This window comes from Gopherus evgoodei, chromosome 11 (assembly GCF_007399415.2).
Source record: "Gopherus evgoodei ecotype Sinaloan lineage chromosome 11, rGopEvg1_v1.p, whole genome shotgun sequence".
Taxonomy (NCBI): Eukaryota; Metazoa; Chordata; order Testudines; family Testudinidae; genus Gopherus; species Gopherus evgoodei.
In genome coordinates this window covers 16043294-16070692 of record NC_044332.1, presented here as the reverse complement: position 1 = coordinate 16070692, position 27399 = coordinate 16043294, and the positions used below count along the sequence as shown (strand labels likewise).

The following is a 27399-nucleotide window of genomic DNA, read 5'->3' as shown; positions in this document are numbered from 1 at the left end:
ACCTCACACTTGGTAAGGCAACTCCCATCCTTTCATGTGCTGTGTATTTATACCTGCTACTGTGTTTTCCACTCCATGCATCTGATGAAATGGGTTCTAGCCCACGAAAGCTTATGCCCAAATAAATTTGTTAGTCTCTAAGGTGCTACAAGGACTCGTTGTTTTTGCTGGTACAGACTAACACAGCTATCACTCTGAAACCTGTCACCATGTAAGGTAGAACAGGAGTGAAAACTTGTATTTTTTCTCACTGTAGTCAATAGTTCGCACCTTCAGTACATACAGGGAGCAGATCTGTTGAGTTAGAAAGTGTCATTGTTACATACTGCATGCACTTTTCCAAGTGATACTTCATTCATTTAATTGCTTGATGGTGTATATCCTTTAAGAGGCACGGTTCCCATTGCAGTCAAGAGCAAAACTGCCACTAATTTTAAGGGTACTGGATCAGGCCTTGTGAATAACTATAAGGAATCTCAAATAATTATTTTTGATACACTCCAATAATACAGTTTTGGCAAAAAGAAACCAAAGATACATTTCAAACATCCTTTTCATTACCCCAGAAATAAGAACAACCTGTTTCATTGCATGATGCATTGTGGTAAACATATGAATCGGAGCCACAGCTGGGTTAAATTGTGTAGCTTGCCTCCTGGACTTCACTGGAGCTATGCTGATTTCTACTAACTGGACTTGTTGCCTTTAATATTTTATCTTGTGAAAGAGAAAATAGGTTCCAGTGAGTTCTGTAAGTCTCATCATTGAAAGTTGCACATCACATTTTGGATTGTAATAAAACTAGTAGTTTAATAGCATCATTGGGTCCTGTTTCATAACTAGGGCTCCTAAATGTTACAATCATATGTACTGACATTCCACTTTCTCTGGGGGTGCTTGACCCCTACCCCGCCCCAGGCCTTGCCCCCACTCCATCCCTTCCTCCAGGGCTCCTGCCCTGCCTCTTCCTGCCCCCATTCCCCCCCTCCTCGAGCACGCCCCACCCTTGCTCCTCCCTTTAGCCCCCAGTGCCTCTTGCTCGCCACTAAAGAGCTGATCTGCAGTGGGAGGGAGGAAGTGGGGCTGATTGGTGGGGCCATCGGCAGGCCAGATGGCTGTGGGGGAAGGGGGTGGTTAATCAATGGGACTGCTGTGGATGCTCCAGTCCTGGAGTACCTATGGAGTCGGTGCCTATGGTTACAGTAATACAAATAATAAATAATATCTGCATTTGTAAATGGATATGTATTGTATCTGTGGCCTTACTCTTAGAACAATTTAATAGAAAATTGAATCCTCTAGAAGTGCAATATTAGAAAAAGAAAAAAGAAAACTACAAATGAAAGGAGTTGATATATAAAACATTGTCAATAACTTTTTTCTGATGTGCTAAAATCAAACCTGTGTGTGGCACAAACTTTCCTCTGTTCACCAAAACAATGCAAATGCAAATATGACTTGAAAATTATATAGACAAGTAATAGATTTAGAGGACTTGATGCTGATCTTAATTTCACCAGTGTAAATCCAGAGTAATGCCATTAAAATAAGGAGAGTTACAAGGGAGCACATTCCATGCAAATAAGAACAGAATGTTTATGTAAGGTGAGATTTCCAAAAGTGCTTACTGTTGGCCTAACTCTGCTCCAATTATAGTCAGTGGGAGTTTTACCACTGACTTCAATGAAAGCAGAATTAGGGCAACACTGATCATGCTTGAGAATTTTTAAGAGTAATCTGGAAATCATAGAAAGTTTTAAACAGAAAGAGGCAGTAGGGCTTTCTTACTGACAACTTACTGTGTGAAAACTTACAGATCATGTGAATTCCTTTCCCTAAAACTGATAGATTAATGTTTAGGAAGTAAATTTTCAGTGTAGCATACAGGAAACCAAACTCTGAGCTCCTATTAACAATATAATGTTGTGCATCTCATCTGTTTTGCACTTCAGGGAAAATGCTCCAAATATCTGTCATGTTACTCAGTTCCTTCAACTCAGAGCTATGCTGTTACAGATTGTTCCTTATGTGTGGACAATCCAAATTATTTTGTAACATTCTTCACAACCTGTAAAAGTTTGAGGAACGCAGAAAGGCTAATGAAAGTATTGAGGTAGTTGAGAATATCGTTCCCCCAAACAGAGTTAAAGTTGTGCTCCCAAGGAAATTCTGGTTTAAAAAAGTAACAGAAGATGCATTTATTTTATTTCGACATAGAACTCTGTGTGTGTCTGGCTGTCACAATGGGCTTCAGACATGAATCTTGGTCAGACATGAACCTTGTGAATTAGCCTTGTGTATTTTCTGGGAAAGGGCATTTTGAGTACATTTTTTCCTCATTCCACTTTGTTGTTTGACTGAGGACAAAGCAGTCTTGGACATTTCCACGGCTAGCAAGAGGCAGATGCAGTCTCTCTGTGAAACGTGTGGTGGTCTGAGTCCACCTCAGTTGCAGCTAATCGCATTGCTGATCGTATCTCTACATTTGTCACAAGTTGGTACCTGTGTTTATCAGTCTCTGCAGTGAGAAAAAGGGCATGGAGAATGAAGAGGTATCCCCTCCAGTGCCTGACTAAGGCCCATCGATGGACCTTGTTGAGGGAATCTTGCACTGCTGTTGCCCATGCTGGATAGATGGAAGACTTCAACCACCAGAGCTGTCATTCTAACCTCTCTCTCATGTAGTTCATGCCAAAATGATAGCATTGCCCAATTTGATTTAAGGGAAGGAGGGTCAGAATTCAGTATAGGTGTGTCCTTTAAAAAACACCTCTAATTTTATTAGTCACCATGTGGGGGGGGGAAATGCCAACACACAGAGTCGCTAATTGTTTTGCTCTGAGTCAGAGACATTGGTGTAGCCCTGTTTATTAGGAGTTGTTTCCTAAATTTGTACTGGGTGTGCACCAAAAGCCAATGAGTAAGACCTGTGATTCTTAAAGCCCTTGAGGTGGTAAAAGAAATTAGGGCGTTTTGTTACTGTGAATGAGGAAGGTAGGCACACAGATGCCTGCCTCTTTTTATACTGTGCTCATAACCTTACTATATAGGAACCACCAATATTCCATGAATTCTATGGTCCTCACCCTCTCAGCAACATCTCAGGACTGAAGTGTCAAACTTCTTGCAGATCCAGCAATATTAGCCTGGACATTTGTCCTTGTCAATGAGTAAACATCTTGTGGACTGTGCCTTTAAGATGCAATAAATTCAGTTACGTCTCTGTGTTAGCTGCCTCTGTGTCTGATAAAGCACAAGATAGTAACCAGTTACCAGTTCCTCATCTGAATCCTGACTGGGAGAAGCCTGAGATCCTGGCAGAGGTCAGGGACTACTGGACAGGGTTTGTTCCCATTTCTCATCTGTCTTGCTCAGGAAAGGAAGGTTAGAGGCAAGTTGTTAACAGGCAGCATTTTTTCACTGGCAGTTACTGACTATTTTAGGACAAGAAGCAGCCTTTATAAAGAACTTCAAATCTTTAGAACAGAGCACTGCATTTTAGGGTGGGGCCAGTACAGCTGTTGAAGACAAATCTCATTTAGCGAGTCTGGCAGGATTAGAGCTGATTTTCTTCTCAGACATATGGAGTTAACCAATGATAATAGGGTCCCTCCCAACTGACATATTTTAGGGAATGACTCTTCATTTGCTGGTACAGAGAGGAGGGAGGAAGCAGATCAGCAGGTTTTTCCCTCCTCTTGATTATGCCTCTAACCTTGCATCCTCTCACAAGTACTGTCTGTATAATTGACACGTGAAACCAATCTGTTTTTCTTTTCAGTGTTGTCTAATGATTAAAGCAGGAGACAGAGAGCCAGGACTCCTGGGTTCTCTTCGCTGACTTGCTGTGACTTAGGCCAGTCACATGTCCTGCCTGTCACTCAGCATGACCCTGATCCAAAGCCCACTGAAATCAATGGAAAGACTCCCATTAACTTGAGTGCTCTTTGGATCAGGCCCTCTATAAAATGAAGATCTAATAATCCCTACCTCACAGGAGTATTGTGCAATGTAATAACTTTATAAAGAGTTGGAATTCACATTACTATTTGTCATCTTGTCTGTCCTCCCCCCTTCTGTGCCTCGCAATGAAGATTTTAATATGTTTTTGTTCAGTTGTGGTGACTAAATAACAAAGACATTTTTGCCACCGGCACACTCTGGCAGTGGTTAGTCATCTGGATAGCAATGCAGTGGTTCAGGGCAGATGTAAGCATTTCTGCCAGGCCACCTGCTTTTCTTGGATTAAAGCTGGAAAGGAAACGTAGGCAGTGCAATGAAACGCATAAATAATATTTAATACGTTGCTTGTATGTATAGTAGCTGCTTTCCTTCCAAGAACGGCAAAGCACTTAATATAATGAATTAAGCCTCATAATATCCATGCCGGGTGGTAGGGATCACTGTGCCCATTTTACACTGCAGGGGCAAGGGAAGTAGGAAAGAGAGCATTTAAATGACTTCCTCTAGGTCACACAATAGGTTAGTTGTCGAGCCAGAAAGAGCACTTAAGAGTCCTTATTCCCAGTCCCTGCCATTTAAACACTTGGCAATGTTCCTTCCTTAAAGATATTCTGTAGAACTTCTATATGATACGCAATAAGAACCAGCATCTGTAGGTCTTGTCGCATTGAGTTGCCATTTGTGAATATGTTGCTTTATTTGCCCGTGGGGTTCCCTGAAGTGAGTCAGCTGTCAGTAGAGCGGTCAGTCAGGTCTGCCATTTTAGGGGGGGAGGGATAGCTCAGGGGTTTGAGCATTGGCCTACTAAACCCAGGGTTGTGAGTTCAATCCCTGAGGGGGCCATTAAGGGAACTGGGGTAAAAAAAAATCTGGGGATTGGTCCTGCTTGGAGCAGTGGGTTGGACTAGATGACCTCCTGAGGTCCCTTCCAACCCTAATAGTCTATGATTCTATGATCCACATTTTCTTCATTTGCTGGCCTTTGGTACTTCTTAGTTAGTGCTCTCATTACTACCTTTGCTAAACCAGTACCTTGGGCTTGATCTAGCCATAGGGAGGACTGTAACAGGGTGGCCTGCTCCTTTAATGGCCTGTGGCTAACCAGCCACATTCAATCAGCCCTGCCTGTGCCAGTTAGCTGCCTCCCATCCTAAAGGGGCAGCACTAATTGGGGTCAGGTGGCAGCCTGAAACACCTGGACCTCATAAAAGGATTGAAGGAGAAACTCCAGGAAGCAAGCTGGGTTCATGAAGTGACTGGAACTCAGTGCTGTATCCCAGAGCAGAGAGACTGAAAGCTGGGAGCTCAGTTCATCGGATGGGCTGAAGGGAAGCCCAGCTGGGTGGAAGAACTTGTGTGACCCTGGAAGGCGATTGAACTCTGAAAGTGACCCAGCTGGAGGGCAGAGCCACATGAACCCCTGGGAGAGGCAGAAAACCCGGGTGAGGGGAAACTGAGGTAGGGAATGCCTGCCGACCCACGCTCAGCCAGCAGGTGATGCTACAGGGAAGCTATGCCCTATGACAAGGACCTTCTGCACATAGGTCTTCTCTCCATCATGTGGAAGGGAGAGGCTTAGCTTACCTTCCCAGTACCATCCTTGTCCCTCTCCAGACCCCACAGAGCCTGTGCAAGGAGAGGAGGGTGGAAAGTGAGAAGCCAAGGGGAGGAGTGGGTGGAGGCAGGGAAAATGCTCAGAGAATCCCTGGAGTGGGGGTGGGAGGACCCCACCCACTTACCACACAGCTCTGAGCAGGGCACAGCTCAGGGGCCCCGCCGGAGCCACGCTGCCGCTGTCGAGGGATGCTACTGGATGCACTGAGGCTCCGGGTGAGGGGGAGCTGGGGGTAAGGGGCTGGGGGGTTGGCTAAGGGGCAGGGACTCCCAGGGGACAGAGAGGAGGCAGAGGTTGGGGGGCGGTCGGGGTTGGATTGTGGGCATTCCGGGGGTCTGTCAGGACTCGGGGGGGGTGGATAGGGGTTGGGGTAGTCGGGACAGGGAGCAGGGGTGGGGTCCTGGGGTGGTGGTGGGTCTCTGGGGGATGCTGAGGGGACAAGGAGCAGGATGGGTTGGGGATTCTGAGGAGGGGAGGGCAGTTGGGGGGCAGGAAGTGGATGGGGGCAGGGCCAGGCTGTTTGGGAGGCACAGCCTTCCCTACCCTAAAGCTCATTCAGCAGTTTGAGGCTTGCAGAAGAGCCAAGCTGTTAGCTTTTCCATTAGGGCTACCATCCTTTTCACTTCTCAAATGCCAAATTATAGTCTATATTTAATTTCAGTGCCATAGGGAGATTCATGTCAGGGGAGGGTAGCTTCATTTAAAATTAGCCACTGGGGGAGGGATCACATGAGAAGAGCAATATCCTTCCCAACCCTACCAAGGGAGACCCCCCCCCCGCATTCCATGAGGCTCCAGAGGGGTTAATTCAGTGGTTCTCAAACTTTTATACTGGTGACCCCTTTCACATAGCAAACCTCTGCGACACCCCTCCCCCATAAATTAAAAACAACTTTTTTTATATATTTAACACTTATATAAATGGTGGAGGCTGACAGCTTGTGACCCCCACTAATAACCTCGTGACCTCCTGTTTGAGAACCCCTGGGTTAATTTAATTTTAGCACCCTGTGTCCATTCACATGCATGTGCTATTTTGAGCATTACAGTTTTCACAACATAGGCTCATCTCAGATTCTGGAACAAGCTCAAATGCTCAGTTCATGGAGTATGTGCATAAGCTGTACTAAAGACAAACCCACAGGAACCATCTCCAGTTTGTGAGGGACCCCATGGAGCCAGTCTCTAGAAAACAGATAAATGCATGATGGTTAAGTCCATTAATGGCTATTAGCCAGGATGGGTAAGGAATGGTGTCCCTAGCCTCTGTTTGTCAGAGGGTGGAGATAGATAGCAGGAAAGAGATCACTTGATCATTACCTGTTAGGTTCACTCTCTCTGGGGCACTTGGCATTATCCGTTGTCGGTAGACGGGATACTGGGCTGGATGGACCTTTGGTATGACCCAGTATGGCCGTTCTTATGTTCTAAGCTAAATGAACCCAAAGTTATGAAGACAGATATGAGTCAAGGAAGCCAGCAGAGTATCAGAAACGTGGAAAAATCTGACTGGATGGGCTCAGGCATTTGCTCACAAGCTGAGGTGGTTCAAAAATTTTGAATTTTTTTTAGCAGAATTTTTTTATTGTTTCTTTAATCAAACACAGCAAGCAGCAAATATTTGGCCACACATTTCTGAAACCTCAAACCATATTCAGGTTTTGGCAGACTAATTTCAGCTTTTCAATTAAAAAAAAAATCACAACAAATTTTGAAGGAAAGCAGACATTGTCCGTGATTTTTTTCTGCTTTTTAAAAACCCCTAGTTTTCAATCCAGAAAAAGTTTTGATGGAAAATATTTTCCCAACCCTTTTAATGAGTTTTAGTGCCTTTTAACACTAGCTGATACTGAGAACCAGTGATACTTGTAAAGAAATTTTCTCAAAACTGGGTTTGTTCCATGATGCACAAGGTTTATTTTTCCCAGAGCTGCCTGTGGCAGGGGAGCAAGTGGGGCAATTTGCGCCAGGCCCTACAGGGGCCCCCACGAGAATATAGTATAGCAATTTTTTTTATGGAAGGGGCCCCCAAAATTGCTTTGCCCCAGGCCCCCTGAATCCTCTGGGTGGCCCTGGATCTGCAGTTCCCTGGCATAACTCAGTGCAACAGAAGGCAGAACTGCTCTGACTTGACTGGCTGCCAACAGTCCAAGTGGGTGAAGCCCAGAAAAGCCCTGGCCACCCCCCCTACATTGGCAACCAGGAACAGTGGTGTCCTCGGAGCTACAAGCCAGGCTTCATACCACAGCTGGGTCACCCTATGTTCATATGTTGCTCCCATTATAGCTGCCTATGCCCCTTCTAGAGGTGCTTTACTTTGCACCAGAATAAAGCAGCTGCCTCACAAGGCCTCTGAATCTCCTGTGACAAAGTTCCTCCTCTACCTTGGTGGGTCCTGCACTTATTGGCAGATTTGCTCACTTCAGTGATCTCCCCCACAGTCTGGATCAGCTCCTCCTGTGTCTGATCAGGAGTTGGGAGGTTTGGGGGGAACCCAGGCCCATCCTCTACTCCGGGTTCCAGCCCAGGGCCCTATGGATTTGCAGCTGTCTATAGTGCCTCTTGTAACAGCTGTGTGACAGCTACACCTCCCTGGGCTACTTCCCCAAGGCCTCCTCCAAACACCTTCTTTATCCTCACCACAGGACCTTCCTCCTCGTGTCTGATAATGCTAGTACTCCAAAGTCCAACAGCAGCACACCCTCTCAGTCTCAGCTCCTTGTGCCTCTTGCTCCCAACTCCTCCCTATCTGACTGGAGAGAGCTCCTTTTAAAACCCAGGTGCCCTGATTAGCCTGCCTTGATTGGCTGCAGGTGTTCTAATCAGCCTGTCTGCCTTAATTGGTTCTAGCAAGTTCCTGACTACTCTAGTGCAGACCCTACTCTGGTCACTCAGGAAACAGAAAACTACTCACCCAGTAGCCAGTATAGTTGCCCTCTACCAGACTCCTGTACCCCACTGGCCTGGGTCTGTCACACTCCTTATAACGTTCAGCTGGACTAAATGACTGTTTAACATTGAAGAACCTTTTCCTTTAGTAGCTGTAACTGACTGAGGTATTTGTTTTGTTTCAGACTCTGGAAATCTGATCTAAGCTATCCTGTGACTGACAACTTTACAGCTACAACAAGAGGTGGGTTTTCAGTTTGTGCTGGTCTAAGATTCCCTCACTCCAGAGCTTGGACAACACTGTACATCCCTGATTTTACTATGTCTGGTCAACTAGCCAATTCCTATGGACTCCAAAACAAAATGAAGATTGTTTCTCATCGAGTTCTGTGTGCTCGCATGTATTTTGGTGGGTTTTTAAATGAAATAATGAGCACATTTACTCAGCCTTACAGTGAGTGGCTTTCTGAAACAGAAGAAACTCTAATGAAAACAAAAACGCACAGTGAATTTGCCAACTTCTTTGTACAGATGTTTCTGTTTTTAGTAGAAATTGTCTTACAGTGTCAATTAACATATCCAAGAGCCAGGCCTACTGAGCACAAGTACTGTAAACTGAATCGACAACAGAGCATTTTTCGATTCTCAAATGTCATATTTTGCCGGAGCAGCTGCCAAGAACATTTACCGCAAAATGAACTGATAGACAGTCTATCAGTTACAACACAGAATTCATTGTCTGAGGTTTCTTTTCTCTCTTTTGCCCATCGGTTTTATTGTGGATGTTTATAGAATATGCTAATGGATCCCAACCGCAGATGCAACCAGAAATGTTAGTCTGTGGAACTTAATGGAGCATCCTATCATTATCTACTAAGAAAAAAATTATATAACAAGGGTGTAGACAATTTTTCATTGGGGGAGGGGCTGGAGTTAAAAAAATAATAAAACAGCTGCTGAATGTTGTTTTTACACTGTCTAATTATTGTAGCAGGGACAATCCCCTGATAACTCCCAGTTTGCTCTTTTCAGTCTATGAGAGGTACCACCCTTTGGTGGTCTTGATTGTTTGAAGTCTCTCTCTTTCCCCCAGGGTGTCAGCTGGCTGTTGTAGACAGGGCCAGGCCGAAGGTCTCTCCTGCAGCCGGGTCTAGCTCTTTCTTCCCTGGTTGGGATATGGCTCAGCAAACTGTCTCCTCTCCTTGGGAAGGGGAATTCTGTGTACCTGGGTGAGGTTCACTGGCTGTGCTTCTCCCATTATTTCTGCAGCCAAGCTCTGTGTGTGTGTTTGTGTGGTGGGGAGACCTGGATAGGTCCAGCCAGCCAGCTGCCACTCCAGTGGAGCTGACTCCCAGAGCCTCTTGATTGGCTCGTCTCTTTTGTGGGGAAAAAAGCTCATGGAACTTGTGTGACTTGGGAGGCCAGACATCAGGGAGCCCCCAGGATTCTTTGCTGTCCTTTTGCATCAGTCCCATCATGACTGTGAGTCAAAGAGCCGCCCGCTACCATCTTATTTGTAGTCATTGCCTTGTCAGCATCTCTGGGTGAGAAAGGAACCCAGGTGGTGAAATAATCAAAACATAAAAGCAGTTGTTTTCCAGTGTAATCAGCCTATCGGCTGTGGGGTGTTTCCTTTCTTCAGTCTGGTACATTCTAGATTGTCCTACAAAGAACACAGTGAATATAGAAAACCAAGAGGCAAGCTAAATTCTCCAGTTTGCCCAAGGGTTGTGTGTATTTAATTGTGAAATCCTATGCCAGTCTTACTAAGTGAGGAGTGACTGAGTGAAGTACAAACAACATGTCTGTGTTTTCCAGGGGATAAAATGAAATCTTTTAATGTGTTAAGAAATACAGCAGAACCTTATTTATCCAAACATCCATTATCTGGCCCTCTCTATTAACCTCACCAGGCAGCAGGGCTTGGGCGGTCCGTCCCAGGTGACGGGGCTGACAGCTGGAGCCTGGCCTTGTGAGGCTGACTGCCAGAGCCATGCTAATTCTCCTGATTATCTGAATTCTTTATTCTGATCTTTCCTTGGATTGGATACCTGGATTCCACTGAATGGGGGGGGGGGGGCGAGGGGCAGATAAAATTCCCCCCAAGCCATAGTTGTCCATGCCCATGTATAAGTTCAGACTGCTGTTGGGCCTGATTCTGATGCCACTAAGTCAGTGGCAAAACTTTGCATGACTTCAATAGGAGAGTAAGCAGGCATCATTTTTTTCTTTGTTAGCAGCTCTTTGTTGACTTGAACATATGCAGTTAAAACAAGCACTGAACATTAGTCACTGCATGGCATAGGGGCACTTACCTGTCTTTGTAGATGTGCACTGTGGGCCAGGCCCTCAGAAGCTGTAAGTCAGTCTAACACCAATGATTTTAATTTTAAAAAGTGCACCGTTGAAGCCAGTCAGAGTTTTGCCTTTTACTTTGTGTGAGCAGGTTTGAGCACTGAGGTCCAGATTTTTAAGGGTACTTAGACGTTGCTATCCTGAATGCAGCAACAGCTAAATACCCTTAGAAATCTGTGCCTAAATCCTTGAGAATATGTGTTGAATGTGCGGCCTGCTATTAATAAAACCTAATCGCAAATAATAGGTTTCAGTTGACATATCTGATCAATTCAGTTACACATTTTGCCATACTAAACTTATATTACAGTAAGACCTAGAAGTCACAACTAACATGGGGTGGGTGGGATTTTCAAGATGCTACATACACATGTAGTATGAGATAATCCTTAGCCCAAAGATCACACACTGATCTGCTAAGCCTGGCTTCCTTAGGAAACCGGGTGTTTGAAATTGGTTTTGCAGACTTTTAGTTCTACCTCTGTAGGACTTAATAGAAAGAAATGAAAAAATCTGAACGTTTCCAGAAACCCTTCTGCTTACTCTGAGCCAGATTTTTCAGAAGTACTTTGCTCCGCCAGGTGGGGCAAGATTTTCAAAAGTGCTCGGGTCACATTTAAGCATTTAAATGAAGAGCCAAGATTTTCCAAATTTAGAGGAATGTGTGCAGAACATTTCTGAATACCTGGGGGTGGATTATCTTCTTTAGCCCCCTCAGTTCCATTTAAAGTCTTCACATGTCCATACACCTACGCACATGGAGCTATGACTTTTGAAGGTGCATTTGCTAACTTGAATGATGCAGTAAAGGTATGGCAATGGCTTATGACCGGTGTACATGGAACCACACAGATGCTGCTTCACTGAAGTTAGTACATGTTGATGAGACGTTAAGTGACCTTCTGAGGCTGGACTGTGCTTCCCAAAAATGATTTCAGAAGAATGTTAATTCCATTCTTTAACATCTGGCTATTAAATGACTCTCACAGTCCATTTAACTACATTATAGACTGTGCTTGATCTGATAATATCCAGGAACAGCTGACCATGTGGAGAAGTTTTATTCTCTTCAGTGCACAGAGGGAAGAGAAATTATCTCTTAATTAAATGGAGTAATCAATTTTCTGAATTTTATTTTAGTAAATCAGACAGTACAGCAATTTCCATCTATTTGCCAAGGGCAGACACAGCGCAAGACCAAATGAAGATTTTTCAGTTGAAATTTTATTAGTTGCCCAACTTTTCTCTTTCACCAATATTATCTTCTTTCTCCTCTCCTCCCCTACCCCACAAATCCAGGCCATGTTCAGATCCAGCTGTTTCCCTCTCCACAATATATACAAAACTTCACCTGTCCCCTTCTGTCTTGACTGATGAATCGTCTCTCCCTGCCCTGATTGCCTCCCACCTGCATTACTGCAGCCTAAAATCCAGCTACAAAAATTATCTTCTTTTTCTGTTAATCTGATCCTGTCCCACCACTTTGTGGATACCTGGGCTGGCTCCCTCTTGCCCAGCCCATTGAGGTTAAATTTCTTGTCTGGCCTTCAAGGTGCTACACAAATTCTCTCTCATCTGCATATCCAAACTGTTATCACTACATTTTCCTCCACTCGCAATGTCGATTTCAGTGCTGCAGCTTCCATGCCTTTTTCTATGCAGCCCCTTTGCATGGAACATCCTCCCCACTCAGTTCACCAAGCCATGCAGGTCCCTCCTAAAGACTCCTTGTGAGGTTGGTTGAAAATTTTCAATAGGGAAAATGTTTAGTTTGTCTATGAAAACCTGAAATATTTTCATGAAAACTCAACTTTTTCTGTTAAAACTTCCGTGTAATTAAAACGCAAGATAACTGAAAACCTGTAAAGTCAGTTTTAAGCTTAACTTTTTTTTTTTATTGGTTTGGTGTTTTTCTTAGAAAATTGTCATTGAAAAAACTTCTTTGTATCAACGTTTCTCAGTGAGGAGAGGGAGAATAAGCATTTCCTGACCATCTCTGACTCCTTATAACTTCCACAAGGCATAAGCCAAAAATAACAATAAGATTTTTTTTTTTAGAAGCACAAAAGGCATTTAAGTCAGTGAAAGGCCTATTGATGGTCAGTGGGGAGCTGGGTACTTTAATCCCATTTGTTCCTTCCTCTAAAAATGCTACACAACCTCTGTTTTCAGGGCATCCCATCTTTTCTGTTTCTGTCTTTGAGATTTCAGGCTCTTCAGGTCAGGGACTGTGACTGTTTTATCTGGCTCCCAGACTATTAGCAGAGCTTAGCAAATTCTAGTTAATTTGTTCTGTCTTCTAGACTGCCGAGCTGTCATCCCACTGCAGAATAGTAGTTCACCACTGTCACTTTTCTCAGATAATATAGTACGAACAGAATTTATCCCTGGTGTAATTTCATTGATTTAAACAGAAGTAATACACCTTCTCTTACTGTTTTGTCTTTAATGGTGATGTCTGTATTTTCAATGTCAATACGCAGCAATAATTTAAAACAGTGGTTTTCTTACAAACTGGTTCAGATTGTGCTCTGTCTGATCCTTTGTCTTTCAATGAAATGGGTATTCTGTTTGTTTGTGTTTTTGTTTTAAATTATAAGGATCCAGGAATTAACAGTTTGGTTATTTTTAGAGGCATTTGTTCACATATAAGTGTGAGGTCTTCCGAGATTGCTCTGATAATTTCTCTAAGGCGTTAAAGAGAACCTAAAGGCTTTCTCGAAATACACATGGCATAAGAGAAACAGAAAGGAAAAATGTACACACTCGGTAAATGAGAGCCAGGGAGAAATATAAACACATTCTCTCACACATACTTTGGCTATAGTGTCATCAAAAGTGACCCACACAATATACCACAAGGTTCCATGTGCTGATTAATCTTTACAGATATTTTTTATCTGTAATGATGAGGGCAATTATATCAAAAATAATATTAACACATAAGAAGCATTGCAGTGGGGAGTACCACTTACGAGTTAGTGAGCACAAAGGCAAGGTAGGGCTAGGTGAAGGGGGAGGATAGGAAGTATGACCTAGAACTTGGCAGATCTGTGTTCAAGTCCTTGTTCTGTAACAGGCTTCCTGTGTGACCTTGGACAAATCAGGAAGGTTTAGGCTCCTAAATGTGTTTTGAAAATGAAATTTAGGGGCCTAAATCAGTTAGGCATTGCAAGGTTGAGCACAACAATGCCTGAGTAGCTTTATATGTCTGGGCTGTAATCTCTGTTCCCTATCTATAAAATGGCCAAATAGCATTTCCTCACCTCACAGGAATGTTGTGAGGTTGCAATATGCTGGCAATTGTGAGATACTCAAGTACTGTGGTAATAGGGGGCCTGATAAGTACCTTAGATGGAAATGTATTGTATCTGTAATGCCTAGGTTTGCATAAGCATAAACAGGGGAATCGCAAATAGGAAGTAGAGAGGTTAGTTTACCCCTATAGTTGGCACTGTGCAGCTGCTGCTGGGTTAGTGTGTCCAGTTCTGGTGTCAATAATTGAAGCAGGCTGTTCATAAATTGGAGAGGGCTCAGAGAAGAGCCACGAGTGAGTAAAGAATTAGAAAACATGTTTTATAGTGATAAATTTGAGAAGCTTAATCTATTTAGCTTAACAAAGAGAAAGTTAAGGGGTGACGACTACGGTCTATAAATACCTACATAGCGAACAAATATTTAATAATGGGCCCTTTAATATAGCAGAGAAAGGTGGAACACGATCCAGTGGCTGGAAGATGAAGCTGCACACATTCGGACTGGAAATAAGGCATACATTTCTAACAGTGAGGGTAACTAATCAGTGAGGGGAACAATTTACCAAGGGTCATGATGGCTGGCAATTTTTAAATCAAGATTGGATATTGTACTAAAATATCTGCTGTAGGAATTATTTTGGAAGTTCTATGGCCCATGTTATACAGGAGATCAGACTAAATGATCATAGTGATCCTTTCAGGCCTTGGAATCGATGAAGTTGCTGAACCCTGATCAAGAGAGCACACGCAATTAGCTGCCTGTGACTTTAAGCTCTATTTGGGTTTGCCTGTTTTTCTGAGCCTGGCAGGTTTTCAGTCCATTCTGAGGAAGTGAGCAGGTACCAAGTGGTAGTGGGTGGAGTCAGGGAGACAGAGTTCTTGCATTTAGAATGGCGAATCTGAAGCAGCTGCTTTAATGTTGCCTACCCTCCCAACAAAACATTGCAAGGATATGCAGCATGCTGATTTACTGCATGTGTGTGGCACTCCCATTAACTCTGAGCAGCAGTGAAGCTGTTAGCAGGTCAGTAGTGTGAAGAGTTATAAAGGTGCACGCAATGGATGGGATCTATAATGGGTACAGAATCACATGGTTAACAGACCTTATCTGTGGACTGGATTGTGCCTTAAAGATCTGTGTGTGGATCCCAACTGTTACCATGTGGGAGGATAGGTCACATGCCTCTGTGGCCCCTGCCCTATTTCATTCTTAGGAGCCAGATAGAAGGCTCTCTCCTGTGTTTGGATCTGCATTAGGGAGGGTACAGGCATTGGGTGGGGTGTGAGGTGGTGATGTCATTGAACAAGAGAGGAGTACTTATGTGAATAATGGTTGCAATATTAGGTCCCATGGGCCAGATGCCCAGTTGGTGGAAACTAACATAATGCCACTGAAGTCAATGCAGCTACACTGATTTATACCAGCTTTGGGCCTGGCCTGCTGTCTGTTCCTTTTAGCGAAGTCTGGACATTCAGACTGGTTTTGCTGATGCCACAGGCAAGTAGACATGCTGAAGCCTGGGAGTAGGGAGTTTTGTTTTGAATGCTCTAAACCAAGGGTAATCAATTATTTTTTGTTAAGATCCAAATTTCTTGTTCAAGGTATAGTAAGGGTCCAGACTCCAGAGAAAACAATAATAAAATAATGAGTCAATGAAAATATTTTGGGGTCCATTCAAAAGTGTCCAGTGGTCCAGGTCTGCCTATTGACTACCCTGCTCTAAACTACATATCATGTAAATGGGCGGAGCTGGGAAAGGAGTGTCCTGAGAGTCACAGCAAAGGCTGAAATGAGCTTCAGACTGAGCATCAGATTGCTGGATTTAGAACTCAGAGGCAGGGCCAGAAAAATGTTATTGAGAGAGCGCCTGGGAAGTTCTCCATATTGAGGCCAGGCCAACAGCTCCTTACTGCTGGCTACTTGACAAAGTATGTGTTCTAAATTTTTTTGATGACAAACTCAATTGCCGGCAATGTCTTCAAGCAGAAACAGTAAGTGAAAGGGACAGGTGGTACAAGACCTTGAAAAGGAAACAACATATTGTAAAAGTGAAACCGTCTGCTGCTAGTTAAGGCTCAGTGTAAAAACTAAGCTTTGATGGGGTTTGTTAGTGTGGTGAATAATTTACTGGAGAGGTCATTAGGGCCTTATACGGCTGCTACTTTCCCCTTATTTTACTAGCTCATTAGGGATGGAAAATGGCATGTGAGGGATGCCACATACCATTCCAGCAGTCTGGCAGGCAGAAGGATAACATTTAAAGGCAATTTGGCCCTGATCCTGCACTAGAGTAGTCATTGACTCAAATGGGAATAGGACCAAGCCCTTTCTTTTTAATATAATAAACCCCCTGTAACAGATCTCTCTTTACCAGTAGATCTCAAAGCATTTTAGAAAGAAAATCAGTGTCATTATCCCTATTCTACAGATGGGGAAACGGAGGCAAAGAGAGATAATGTGACTTGCCCAAGGTCACCCATCCAGCCAGTGGCAGAGACAAGAATAGAATCTTGGTCTCCTCATTTCCTGCCTGATCCTCCACTAGGCCACACTGTCCCCTTAAGTAAAGTGTAATGAGATAATATTAAGGAAGAGACATCATAACTTTAAGGTGAATGTGAAATGTTTAGACTGAGTTAGTGGGGAGAGAACATTTCAATATCGGGTGGTAGCTCACAGTTGGAAGCTTTTCTGTGACTTATAACCAAATCAGACTCATTTCCTTCTACTGAAGAGACTATAGGTCTGACCTTTGTGTTTTCATGCAGACAAAAGTCTTTTAAAAGATCAACCCCAATGACCAAGCTATACATAAAGACCAATTTCTTGCTCCCTTTGAAGTCAATGGGAGTTTTTCTGTTGACTTCAGTAGATGTAGGAATGGGCTCTAAGTTATTTGCTAGAGTAGAATGTGGAGACTTTTTGTGTCAGCTGCCTACATTGAAGGAGTATAGAGGGAATGTCGGATTTTTCCATACTGCAAGTCTGTTAAGTGTCACAAGATGAAAACGTCACAGACAAAAAAGGGAAAATGTGATGACAATCAAAGGGACAGTTGGCTATTTTTATTTTTCTTACTGTCAGCTGTTAACTGCTGCAGGCGTAAACATGCATCACCACAAAGAGGTGTTATAGTGTCTCCTAAGGGTAGCCTCTCACTTTGGTGTATGGGGAATTACACGTTAATGAGAGTGGCACACCAAATTCCTGTGTTCTAGACTGAGAGATATACTGCTGAGTATCCGCTCCAGCCAGCTCCTATTAAAGCAATGTACAAAGCCAGCATTTTAAGCTGAAATTCTACTTTTTCTGTTAATATTTAGTTAAAAATCTCTTTTACTCGTCAATGTGCTAGCCTTTTTGATACCATTGTCATCTGGTTATTCTAAAGTTAAAAGAACTAAACATGTATGTATTGGAGAACATGCAAATAATCGCTCTACTGTAACTGGCTGTTGTATATTTGTTTGCATTCTTATAGCAGAGACATGGGGCATGGGTCACTTGCTGGAAGATTCTCTGCAGCTTGAGGTCTTCAAACCACAATTTGAGGATTTCAATAACTCAGACATAGGTTAGGGGTTTGTTATAGAAGTGGATGGATGAGATTGTGTGGCCTGCGTTGTGCAGGAGGTCAGACTAGATGATCGTAATGGTCCCTTCTGACCTTAAAGTCTATGAGTCTATGAGTCTGACATCTGTTTAGTTGTGAAAATCATCAGGTTTGAAATACCTAGACTGCTGAGGACAGCAGATTCAAATTCTGACATGGGCAGGTCGTCAGCCTTTTATTTCTAGAGAGGGCAGGATGGTCCAGTGGTTAGAGTTTTAACCTAGGTCTTGGGAGACTAGAGTTGACGTCCCTGCTCTGCCACAGACTTCCTGTGTGATCTTGGGCAAGTCATTTAGCCTCTCCGTTCTTCAGTATTGCCTCAGTAAAATGAGGATAATACCGTTCTCCTGGGGCAAAGGGAGAATAAAGGCTTTTAAGATTGTGAAGTGCTCAGATGCTATGGTAATGGGACTTATAGGTACCTCAGACTTTCTGCAGTGGCTCCATTGAGTTCAGTGCAAATTTCTATAAAGAAGGCTTTGGGGCAAGACCTTGGAAATGCACCCTGTCTGCTCTGCCTGGATGATAAAGACCCTGTTGCTCTTCTTGGTTTAAAAAAAAAATAGAAGCTTTCCCTGATGCCCTTGGCAAAATAGTTCCTGCCTAGCCAGCTATTATACAAAGTGCTCCATTCCAGTTATGAACCTTGCTACCACTCTCCATCTCAGAGGTGGGTTCATTTCAGGGATGAAGTAATGCAGGGTTGTGTATCATTTGTAAAGTGCTTTGGGATGACAGACACTACATGCATAAAAAGTTGTTGCTGTGTTTCGGTCTGTTGCTTTAAGCTGAGATTTTTTCAAAAGGGCTAAGGGAGTCAGGTGCCCAATTTCTGTTGAAAGTCAATGAGAGTTGGGTACCTGCCTGAAACTTCCACAGATCTGGAGAACCTCAGAGACAAGAAGTCAGTTGATCTGTTTGCTGTTAACAGTTGTGGGACTTGGAATACACTATTTGAATATTCAGGTCAAAAAGTTTTGTTGCATCATGGTAGTGCAATCAAAATACAAAGCCTCAGAAATAGTTATTCCCTTAGTTAATAAAGGTTCACAGGTGCTTTTGTATAATCTCCCTTTGGGAAAAGATTCTGAAAGGGGTGGGGCTTGCGACTGTCAGCATTGGTTGGTTTAGGTGTCTCCTCACTTATCTTTCAGATCCCATTCTAAAGCTCCTCTTTCTCCCCATTCATTGTAGAGCAGTGGTTCCCAAACTTTAACAACCTGTGAACCCCTTTCACTAAAATGTCAAGTCTCGTGACCCCCCCCCCAGAAAATGAATATTTCCAGGCAATTTTCTCCTTTACTTAAGTATAAATTATAAAAGCAGTGATCTTGGAAATAAAAAAATTGTTTTTATGACATGCTTATTACACACTATTTATTATTAATTATTATTTATCATGACAACATTTTTATTACATTATGAAAACGGCAACACTCTTCCAAGATCTCACTGTCATAGCTTGTATCACTTTGAATAAGCCTGTTACAAGACAAGGCTCCTATTTTTCCTCAAGGAGTGTCAGATGTGAAACAGCATGAAGGTATTTAAGAAGCCAACTCAAAGAGTTCCTCCTACAGAAGCATTCAGCTCTTGAGCAGTCCAGGGAAACAATGTCTGTTAAAACAAAGCTTAAACTTGTTCTTCATCATAATTTTTAAAACAACACTAGCTACCTATTTAATTTTAAAACCAGCAAAAAATATCCACCTTCCTTTCCATTTCTTATAAGAAGTCTTGAAGTTGAAATCTCCTCAGAGTGATACATATGCTTGCTTGATTTGCTTAGCTCTTGGAAGTCCAGGCGCTCCAGGCTGCTGGCCCCATGCTGCTGGGATTCCTAGGGACAGCTCTGTCCGCCATTAGGGAATATTTTTCCGAGAACCCCCTCTAACATTTCGTGAATCCCCAGGGGTTCCCGAACCCCAGTTTGGGAACCACTGTTGTAGAGGGAACCTTGGTTTGTAACTCAGGGTTTGTGGAGTCCAGTAGTCTTCCACATGCTTAAGTCCCATAATCCTCAAAGGTATTTTAGGCTCCTGACTTCCATTGAAATCAATGGAAGTTTGACTGCTGACTGAATATCTTTGAGGATCTGGGCCTAAATAACTTACCCAAAACTACATAGGGAGTGTGTGGCCGAACCAGAAATTGAATCCAGGTTTCCCAAGTGCAAGGCAGCAACCATCTTTGCTCTCAAAGCGCTTGTTTCCACCATCCCTTTTAATTAGTATCTTTTCCTGATACAACTGATAATTAGCCCTAAAAATTACTTTTTCTGTATTTGCAACCCAATATGCTGTTCTGAACTCATTTAATATTCCTAATTAGCACACAGGGACATGCTTACAAATCCCATGAATATTTTGAAGAAGACACATGGATACATAACCCATCACACAGGAAAATATCCCCTTAGATGAAGAGCTGTTACTGTTCTTCTCTGCTAAAAGTGCAAATTGGTTTGGCTCTGGCTATGAGTTGGAAATGATTGTTTCTCCCTGTAGCTTGCTCTGGTGTGAATACAGCCTCACCGAAGCACTCTCCCAGTGCAGTGCAATGCTTTATTACAGACCAGAATTTCTAATGTTCCCTTTTTCTGTCATGTGTGCAATGGATGGATAGTGGAAGTGTGCAGAGTATGGAAGATTGCAAGTGTGCAGAAACAGTTGGCTGTGGGTCTGTTTCAGTTAATCAGTACTGTCCAGAGCACTTGATCATGCCAGCCTGTGCACAGGCAGAAACACCCATTTGTATCCAGGCAAAACTCTCTGGTACTACTGAGTACAGGATTGCGCCAGGAAAGTACAGAATTGTAAATGCAGGTCTGACTCCTATTCTGCCAGCATCAATTTTTAAATGCTAAAATTTTCCTAGTGGGCAAGAAGAGGGGCACTGGTTAAGGAGTCCTGTGTTTTCTTTGCTCAGGGTGAGCATTTAATAAAATTAACATGGGATTGTGTAACATCAACGGACCCTGGTCGTCAGGAGCGGTGCCAGGGTTTTTGGTGCCCTAGGCCCAGGGCCGGTCCCGCGGCTCCGGTGGACCTCCCGCAGGCGTTCCTGCGGCGGGTCCGCTGGTCCCGCGGCTCCGGTGGACCAGCGGACCCTCTGCAGACACGCCTGCGGGAGGTCCACCGGAGCAGCCTGCCGCCCTTCCAAATCCTGGTAGCGGTCGCCTAAATGGAAGCGCTGGCCCTGCTGGTCGTCAGCAGGGCGGATCAAACTGGGGACCTTGGGATCTTAGTGCATGAGCCTCTACTGCATGAGCTGAAAGGCAACTGCCTGTTAGCTAAGGCTGTAGAGCAGACTCGTTAATTGCCTTCTTTCTCTCTCTGGTCTCAGTGTCACTAGATGGGACAGAACACCCCACCCAGAAGGTGTGTGGGTTACATTTGCACCAAGCAACTTGAAGCAGTGGAGCCAGATCCTCATCTGGCAACAACTGGCCCTGATCCACCAAAGTTCCAGCTGAGAGAATCTGTCCCCTGATCTTCAGAAATACAGGAAGTACAAGGCAACACTGGTAACATAGCAACAGAAATGCCTCAGTACAATTTTTATCATTGCTGATATTGTAAGTTAGTTACAACAACAATCCGACAGTGGAGGGCCTGTTTTCTTTTCAGCAAGACTCCCTGCGGCATTCTTGTAAAAAAAAAAGTAAAATTGTCTGGCAGTGTGACACCTCCTAACGTTAGAGTAATGGCTGTGAGTACTGCTAAGAGGCTATAATTAAAATACAAAGTAGGTAGTGAAGAAAATGTTACTTTTATTTAGTTTTAGGTGCAACTGTCCTCCTTACTGGAAAGTATTTTCCATTAGATTCTGATGTTTGGTTTGTTGTTGCACATGAAATAGAGTTTATCTTAACTGCTTAAATTTTTTAAGGCAAAACGTACAGACTCAACTGCCTAAATGCAGGCACGTAAATCATAGTCGCCTGGTTATCAAATGTGCTACACCAAAAGTTCTCACTGCCTTTAATGATTGTTGTGAGTGGTCAGCACTTCAGAAAATCAGGGTGCTATTACTTAGATGCCGTAGGCACCACTGTTTAAAAAAAAAATGATGGCTTTAATCTTTGCATAGTTACATTGAAGATCATCATATGATGTATGTTGAATTAAGACCAAAGGATGAAAAAATAATTACTTTTGTTCAATTCAAAACTGTATTTAATCTGCATCAAAATACAATGATTTTAGATTCCAAACTGCATGGAATGAATTCCCATTTGGTATGTTTCTTTAAGCAACAGTACACTCTTGAATTAAGACTTGTAATTAAAATACTGTGCATTGACTTAAGTATAACCACCCTGCACACGAATGTTTGATTATTTTAGTTATACTTTTCCCCCAATAAAATTGTTAAATACAAGGGGCAAACTGCTAGGAGTAAATTGACAGCATTGTACTGAAAATATTTGTAGAAGCAGCATGGAAATTAAATAGACACTAACTTAAAACTTTAAAAATGAAAACTTGTAAGTAGAACCCCCATTTTAAATTTCTTTTAAAATGTTATTGTATTCCTCCCCCCCGTTTGTTTATAAAACACTACCAAATGTGTAAACTCCATCATCTCACAAGCACCACCTCCTCTTCCTTCTTTCCTGCAGTCCCTGCCCTTGAAGAGCATATCATCTAAATAACCGAAACAAAGGCTTGAGAGAGAGGGAGTTTTATACCCATTTTACAGATGTGGAACAAACAGATGAGGTACCTTGCTCCAGGAATCAGTGGCAAAATTGAGACTTGAACCAGCATCTGAGTCTTAGTCCAGTGTCTTAACCACAAGACTGTCCTTCTGTGCTAGAAAGCAGATTAGAGATGCTGTAAAGATGCATTATGCTGAAGAGCTCTGTGCCTTAGTTCTAAAATATCTACTTAAACCCAATAGTTAATTGGCCTGATAGCCTTTTCTTTAAGGAGGACCTGTAACCCATTCTCTCTTTTGAGTTTGCAGTTATTTGCTGGAGCAAATAAGGTCGTGTTGTTGGGAGTGGGGGAGAGGTTGGATGAAATTAGTTAAATGTCGACATTACCTCATTTACAATAGTTGGTTCATGTGGAAACAGCTTTTAACAATAATAGCACTGAACACGTGGGGCTGTATAATCTGGGAACATCCAGCACAGCAACCTCTTCGCAAAATACATTTCCTCTACACCTTTTTTTAAAAAGGGAGTGGAGTGGGGAGGGTGTGGGGCGGGGGGCAGATTTTCAGCTGCCCCTTCAAAGAGGCACAACTCATGGAGCAGTCACTACAGTGGTCCTCTTTAAGTTAAAGCTGCCCCATGGGCTGCTCTGCCTTATGATGGCCTTCTTGTGGCTGCCTCTGGGATGCACCAGACTCTCCCTCCATGCCACAACCTTCAAAGGGCACAGTGTAGGCTTACGGCAACTTTTCTCTGCTCCTGAGCTGGGGGAGTTCTCCCTCCGCGTATTGTGCTTCCTTTACAACCTGGAGACTCCGGTAGGGCAGGAGCCAAAGTTGGAAGTTCACACTGACTATTTTAAAAGGAGTCCTTTGTGTTATTCATAATTATATGTGCGCTGCTGTTGGCATACGAGTGCTTTACAAACACATCAGAAGACGAAGTCCCTGACATGAGGAACCTACAGTCTGATCCAAACAGATAATTACAAATGATTAAAGGATCAGGAATATCTGTTCTCCATGGCTTACTTCCACCTTCCACAGGATTAAACCCCTTGGGTGGAACTCGGTCCCCATTGACATCAGTGGGAGCTTTCCCATTGTGTTTCAGTGGGGCCAAGATTTCACCACTTCTTCTCTCTTTCAGGGTGCTGCACAGCTCCACTTTGGGCTGCAGTCTCTTAGGCCTGTCCTCTTTTGCTGGACACACACACTTTCAGTGCTAAAATAGGGCATTATATGTTAGTTCTTTCTCAGCTGACTTGACTTCACAGATACCATTAATGGGTTGGCATTTAGCTGTGCGACTCCCATGGATGTTACTGCAGCAGAGTCTCACTGTGTTATACTTTGATTCTAATGCAGGGCCATTGATTCCAATGCAACAATTTCCTCTCCACCCCTCCCCCAAAGTGGAGTGTGTATTTGCACAGTGGAGAGTTAGGCATAAGGGGCTGAGAGAGAAGCCATTGAATAGGAGCAGTCTGTATGATGTGTGGCACCTGTATGTTTCATGGGGCCAAATCCTCCACTGGTGTAAATCAGCGTCGCCCTACTGAGATCTGAAGAGCACCTGATGAGGATCCAGCCTGTATATTTTGCCTTGTATAAAGTGTCTGACAGTCTCACACAAATGAACCAAATGAATTGAACCCAGATGCAGTATTCTTACATATGTGATTGGATTAAGTGTAAAACCAAGCAGATGTCTCGAAGACGTACCATATTTACCCTATATGCAACATCTTTGCACATAGATTGTAACATCTTTCCAGATTTTTGTGTTGCTGGCCTAGTATTTCTTGAAGGGCAGAGGAGCTAGTACTAATTCAATAACTGTTGGCTGTAATTACACAGCAGAAAAATTCCTCCACGGTGCTCCTCCACCTTGGGATTTATTAGCTGTCTCATCAGCTAAAAGAACAAGATGCAACATAGTTCCTGATGTTCATATGCCAGCAAGTGTGAGACAGAATCAAGTAAGTCTAGTAAAAGTCATGGGGGCTGGGGAGTGGGAAGATTTTTTTTTCCCTAGGCTGAGTATGGTTCCGTGTACATTTTCCAGGACCTCAATCTTTCCTAAAAAATAAATAAATAAAATAAATACAATTTTTTTCAAGTGCACTAGAAAGGAGAGTAGCCATTTATTGTTTAATTTCTAGATTCTGTATTGTAGTAACACTGGAACCAGAGTGTGGGTCTTAGTCTGTTTTTTGGGGGGTTTTTACTGCACTTTAATTCATTTAAAAAATAAAATGAAATGTGCATTTAGGAAAATTTTAACCTTATTTTCCCTGTGTTCTCCATAACTCCAAGAATAAGGATAAGTGAAATCAGGTGGAGGAGGAAAAGAGCTCTGTTGCATGTCAAATGAAACAACTCTGCATATTCTTGTCAATTAAAGTGAAGTACAAAAATGAAGAGAGGGCATGTAAAGTATATGTAAATGAGTGTTGCCCAAGGACAACTGTGATTTCCTGTAGCCTCCCTCCATCCTCCGCTCCCACTGAAGTCAACATGAATAAAGTTGTCACACAGGCAAATGTATAACTGTTTATTCAATGACACCATCATTGCCTCAGTGGTCCATTTCTTCCTTCGATCATTTAGCTCTCCTGCAAATTTTGAATGGGGGTTTAGATCACACTTGCTATCAAGTTCTTCCCCTTCCTAATATAAATGGATGTGCCTAAATTTAAGGGACCAGTTCTCTTGCATCTCTAGATTTTCCCTGTCGATCACGTTTTGCAAACCTTTTATAATTTTTATTGTTCTCTGGCCTTTCTTCGGTTTATCCACATCTGTCCTACAGTATGGCACCCAGAATTGGACACAGTACTCCAGCAGAGGCCACAGCAGTGCCGAATAGAGCAGAATGATTATCTCCTATTTCTTACATACAACACTCCTGTTAATACACCTTAGCGTGTTACCCACCTTTTTTGCAATTACGTCATGTTGTTGGTTCATTCAATTTGTGATCCACTCTAACCCCTAGATCCTCATCAGCCATATTACCGGTTAGCCAGTTATCCCCACTTTGTGATTGTGCATTTGGGTTTTGTCCCTTCCTAAGTGTAGTACGTTGCACTTGTCTTAATTGAGTTTCATCTGGTTGAATTCAGACCAATTCTCAAATTTGTCAAGGTCATCTTGAATTCTAATCCTGCCATGCAGGGTACTTGGAACTTCTTTCAGCCGGGTGTCATCTGTAGATATTATAAGCATATTCTCCACTCCATTATGCAAGCCATTAACTACTGAATATATTGACTAGTACCAAACCCAGGACCGACTCCTGTGGGACTCCACATTGACAGTGATTCATTGATTACTATTCTTTCAGTACGATCTTTCAACCAGTTGTGCACTCACTTTATAGTAATTTCAACTAAACCACATTTCCCTACTTTGTTTATGAGAATGTCATGTGAGACTGTGTCAAAAGCCTTACTAAAATCACAATGTATCACATCTACTGCTTCTCCTTTCTCCAGCATGATTTGTTCTTGTTGGCTATTCCTGATAACCATAGTCTGCCCTAGGTGCTTACAAATTGATTGTTTAATAATTTGTGCCAGGTATCTTTCCAGGTATCAAAGTTAGGGTGACTGATTTATAATTCCCTGGATCCTTTGTTCCCCTTTCTAGAAATAGGTATTATGTTTGTCATTGTCCTGTCCTCCAGGACATCACCCGTCCTCCATGAGTTCTCAAAGATCATTGCTGACAGTTCTGAGATTGCTGCAGCTTGTTCCTTAGGTATCTTGGCATGAATTTCATCAGGTCCTGCTGACTTGAATACATCTAAGTTATCTAAATATTCCTTAGTCTGTTTTTTTCCATAGATTGGCTTGCGTTCCTTCCCCCTTGTTATTAGTATTAATTATTTGTTATATATCTGGTCACTACTATTTCAGTGAAGATTGAAGCAAAATGGGCATTAAGCACTTTAGTCTTTTGGACGTCATCAGTTATTAGCGCTCTTTCCCTGCTAAGCAGAGAATCTTTCTCTTGCTCCTAATGTATTTAAAGAACCTCTTCTTACTGCCTTTTATGGTTCTTGCTGGGAGTATCTCATTTTGTGCCGTAGCCTTTCTTATTTTGTCCCTACATCTTGTGCTGTTCTTTTGTACTCCTCTAGCAATTTGTCCATTTGAAGGATTCTTTTTAGATTTTCAGGTCATTAAAGTGCTCCTGATGGCATATTGGCTTCTTACTGTTCTGCCTATCTTTCCTTAGCATCAGAATGGTTTGCTGTTGTGTCTTTGATATTTTATCCTTGAGAAATTGCCAGCTGTCCAGAACTCCTTTTTCCCTTTAAATTTTCTTCCCATGGGACCTTACCAACCAATTCTGAATTTATTAAAGACTGCTTTAAAAAACAAATCCATTATCCTTATTATGCTGCTCTCACTCCATCCTTTCCTTAGAATCATGAAATTATCATTTCATGATCACTTTCACCCAAATTCCCTCCACCTCCAGATACACAATCAATTCCTTCCTGCTGGTCAGAATCAAGTCTAAAATGTCTGTCCCTCAGGTTCCTCTGTTCACTTTCCAAAAAAGTTGTCCCCAGTACATTCCAAGAACTTATTATACGTCTTGTGGTTTTTATATTATTTTTCCAACAAATGTCTGGGTAGTTAGTCTTCCATTACTACCAGGTCGTTTGTTTTGGATATTTCTTTTATTTTATTCTAGAAATGCCTCACCACCTCCTTTTCCTGACTTGATGATCTATAGTTGACCCCCTAATATGACATCACCTCTATTTTTTCACCCGGAGACTTTCAACTGGTCTGCCTCTTATCTCCTTCTGGACCTCAGAACAAGTGGTGTATATATTTGCGATTGTTTAATGCAACACCTCCCTTTTTTTCTCTGCCTGTCCTTCCTGAACAAGCTATACCCTCTGTACCAATATTCCAGTCATAAGATTTATCCCACTGAGTCTCAGTGATGCTAATTACGTCATAATTTAGCTTATGTACTTCCAGTTCTTCCCATTCATTCTCCATAATCTTTGTGGTCTTTC

The 27399-nt window shown here is 42.7% G+C and overlaps 1 protein-coding gene across 12 annotated transcripts in view; it reads left to right on the top strand.

Annotated features, from left to right (window-relative positions):
* MAP2 (microtubule associated protein 2) overlaps positions 1-27399 on the top strand; it is a 342751-nt gene that overhangs the window by 55225 nt on the left and 260127 nt on the right. For 11 of the 12 annotated variants that reach the window (XM_030580175.1, XM_030580178.1, XM_030580185.1 and 8 more), the window contains exon 2: positions 8653-8711. The gene's annotated coding sequence lies outside the window, so the exon portion shown is untranslated. Of the gene's footprint in view, positions 1-8652; positions 8712-21038; positions 21220-27399 lie in introns of all 12 variants that reach the window. The other variant, XM_030580173.1, reaches the window with a different exon arrangement.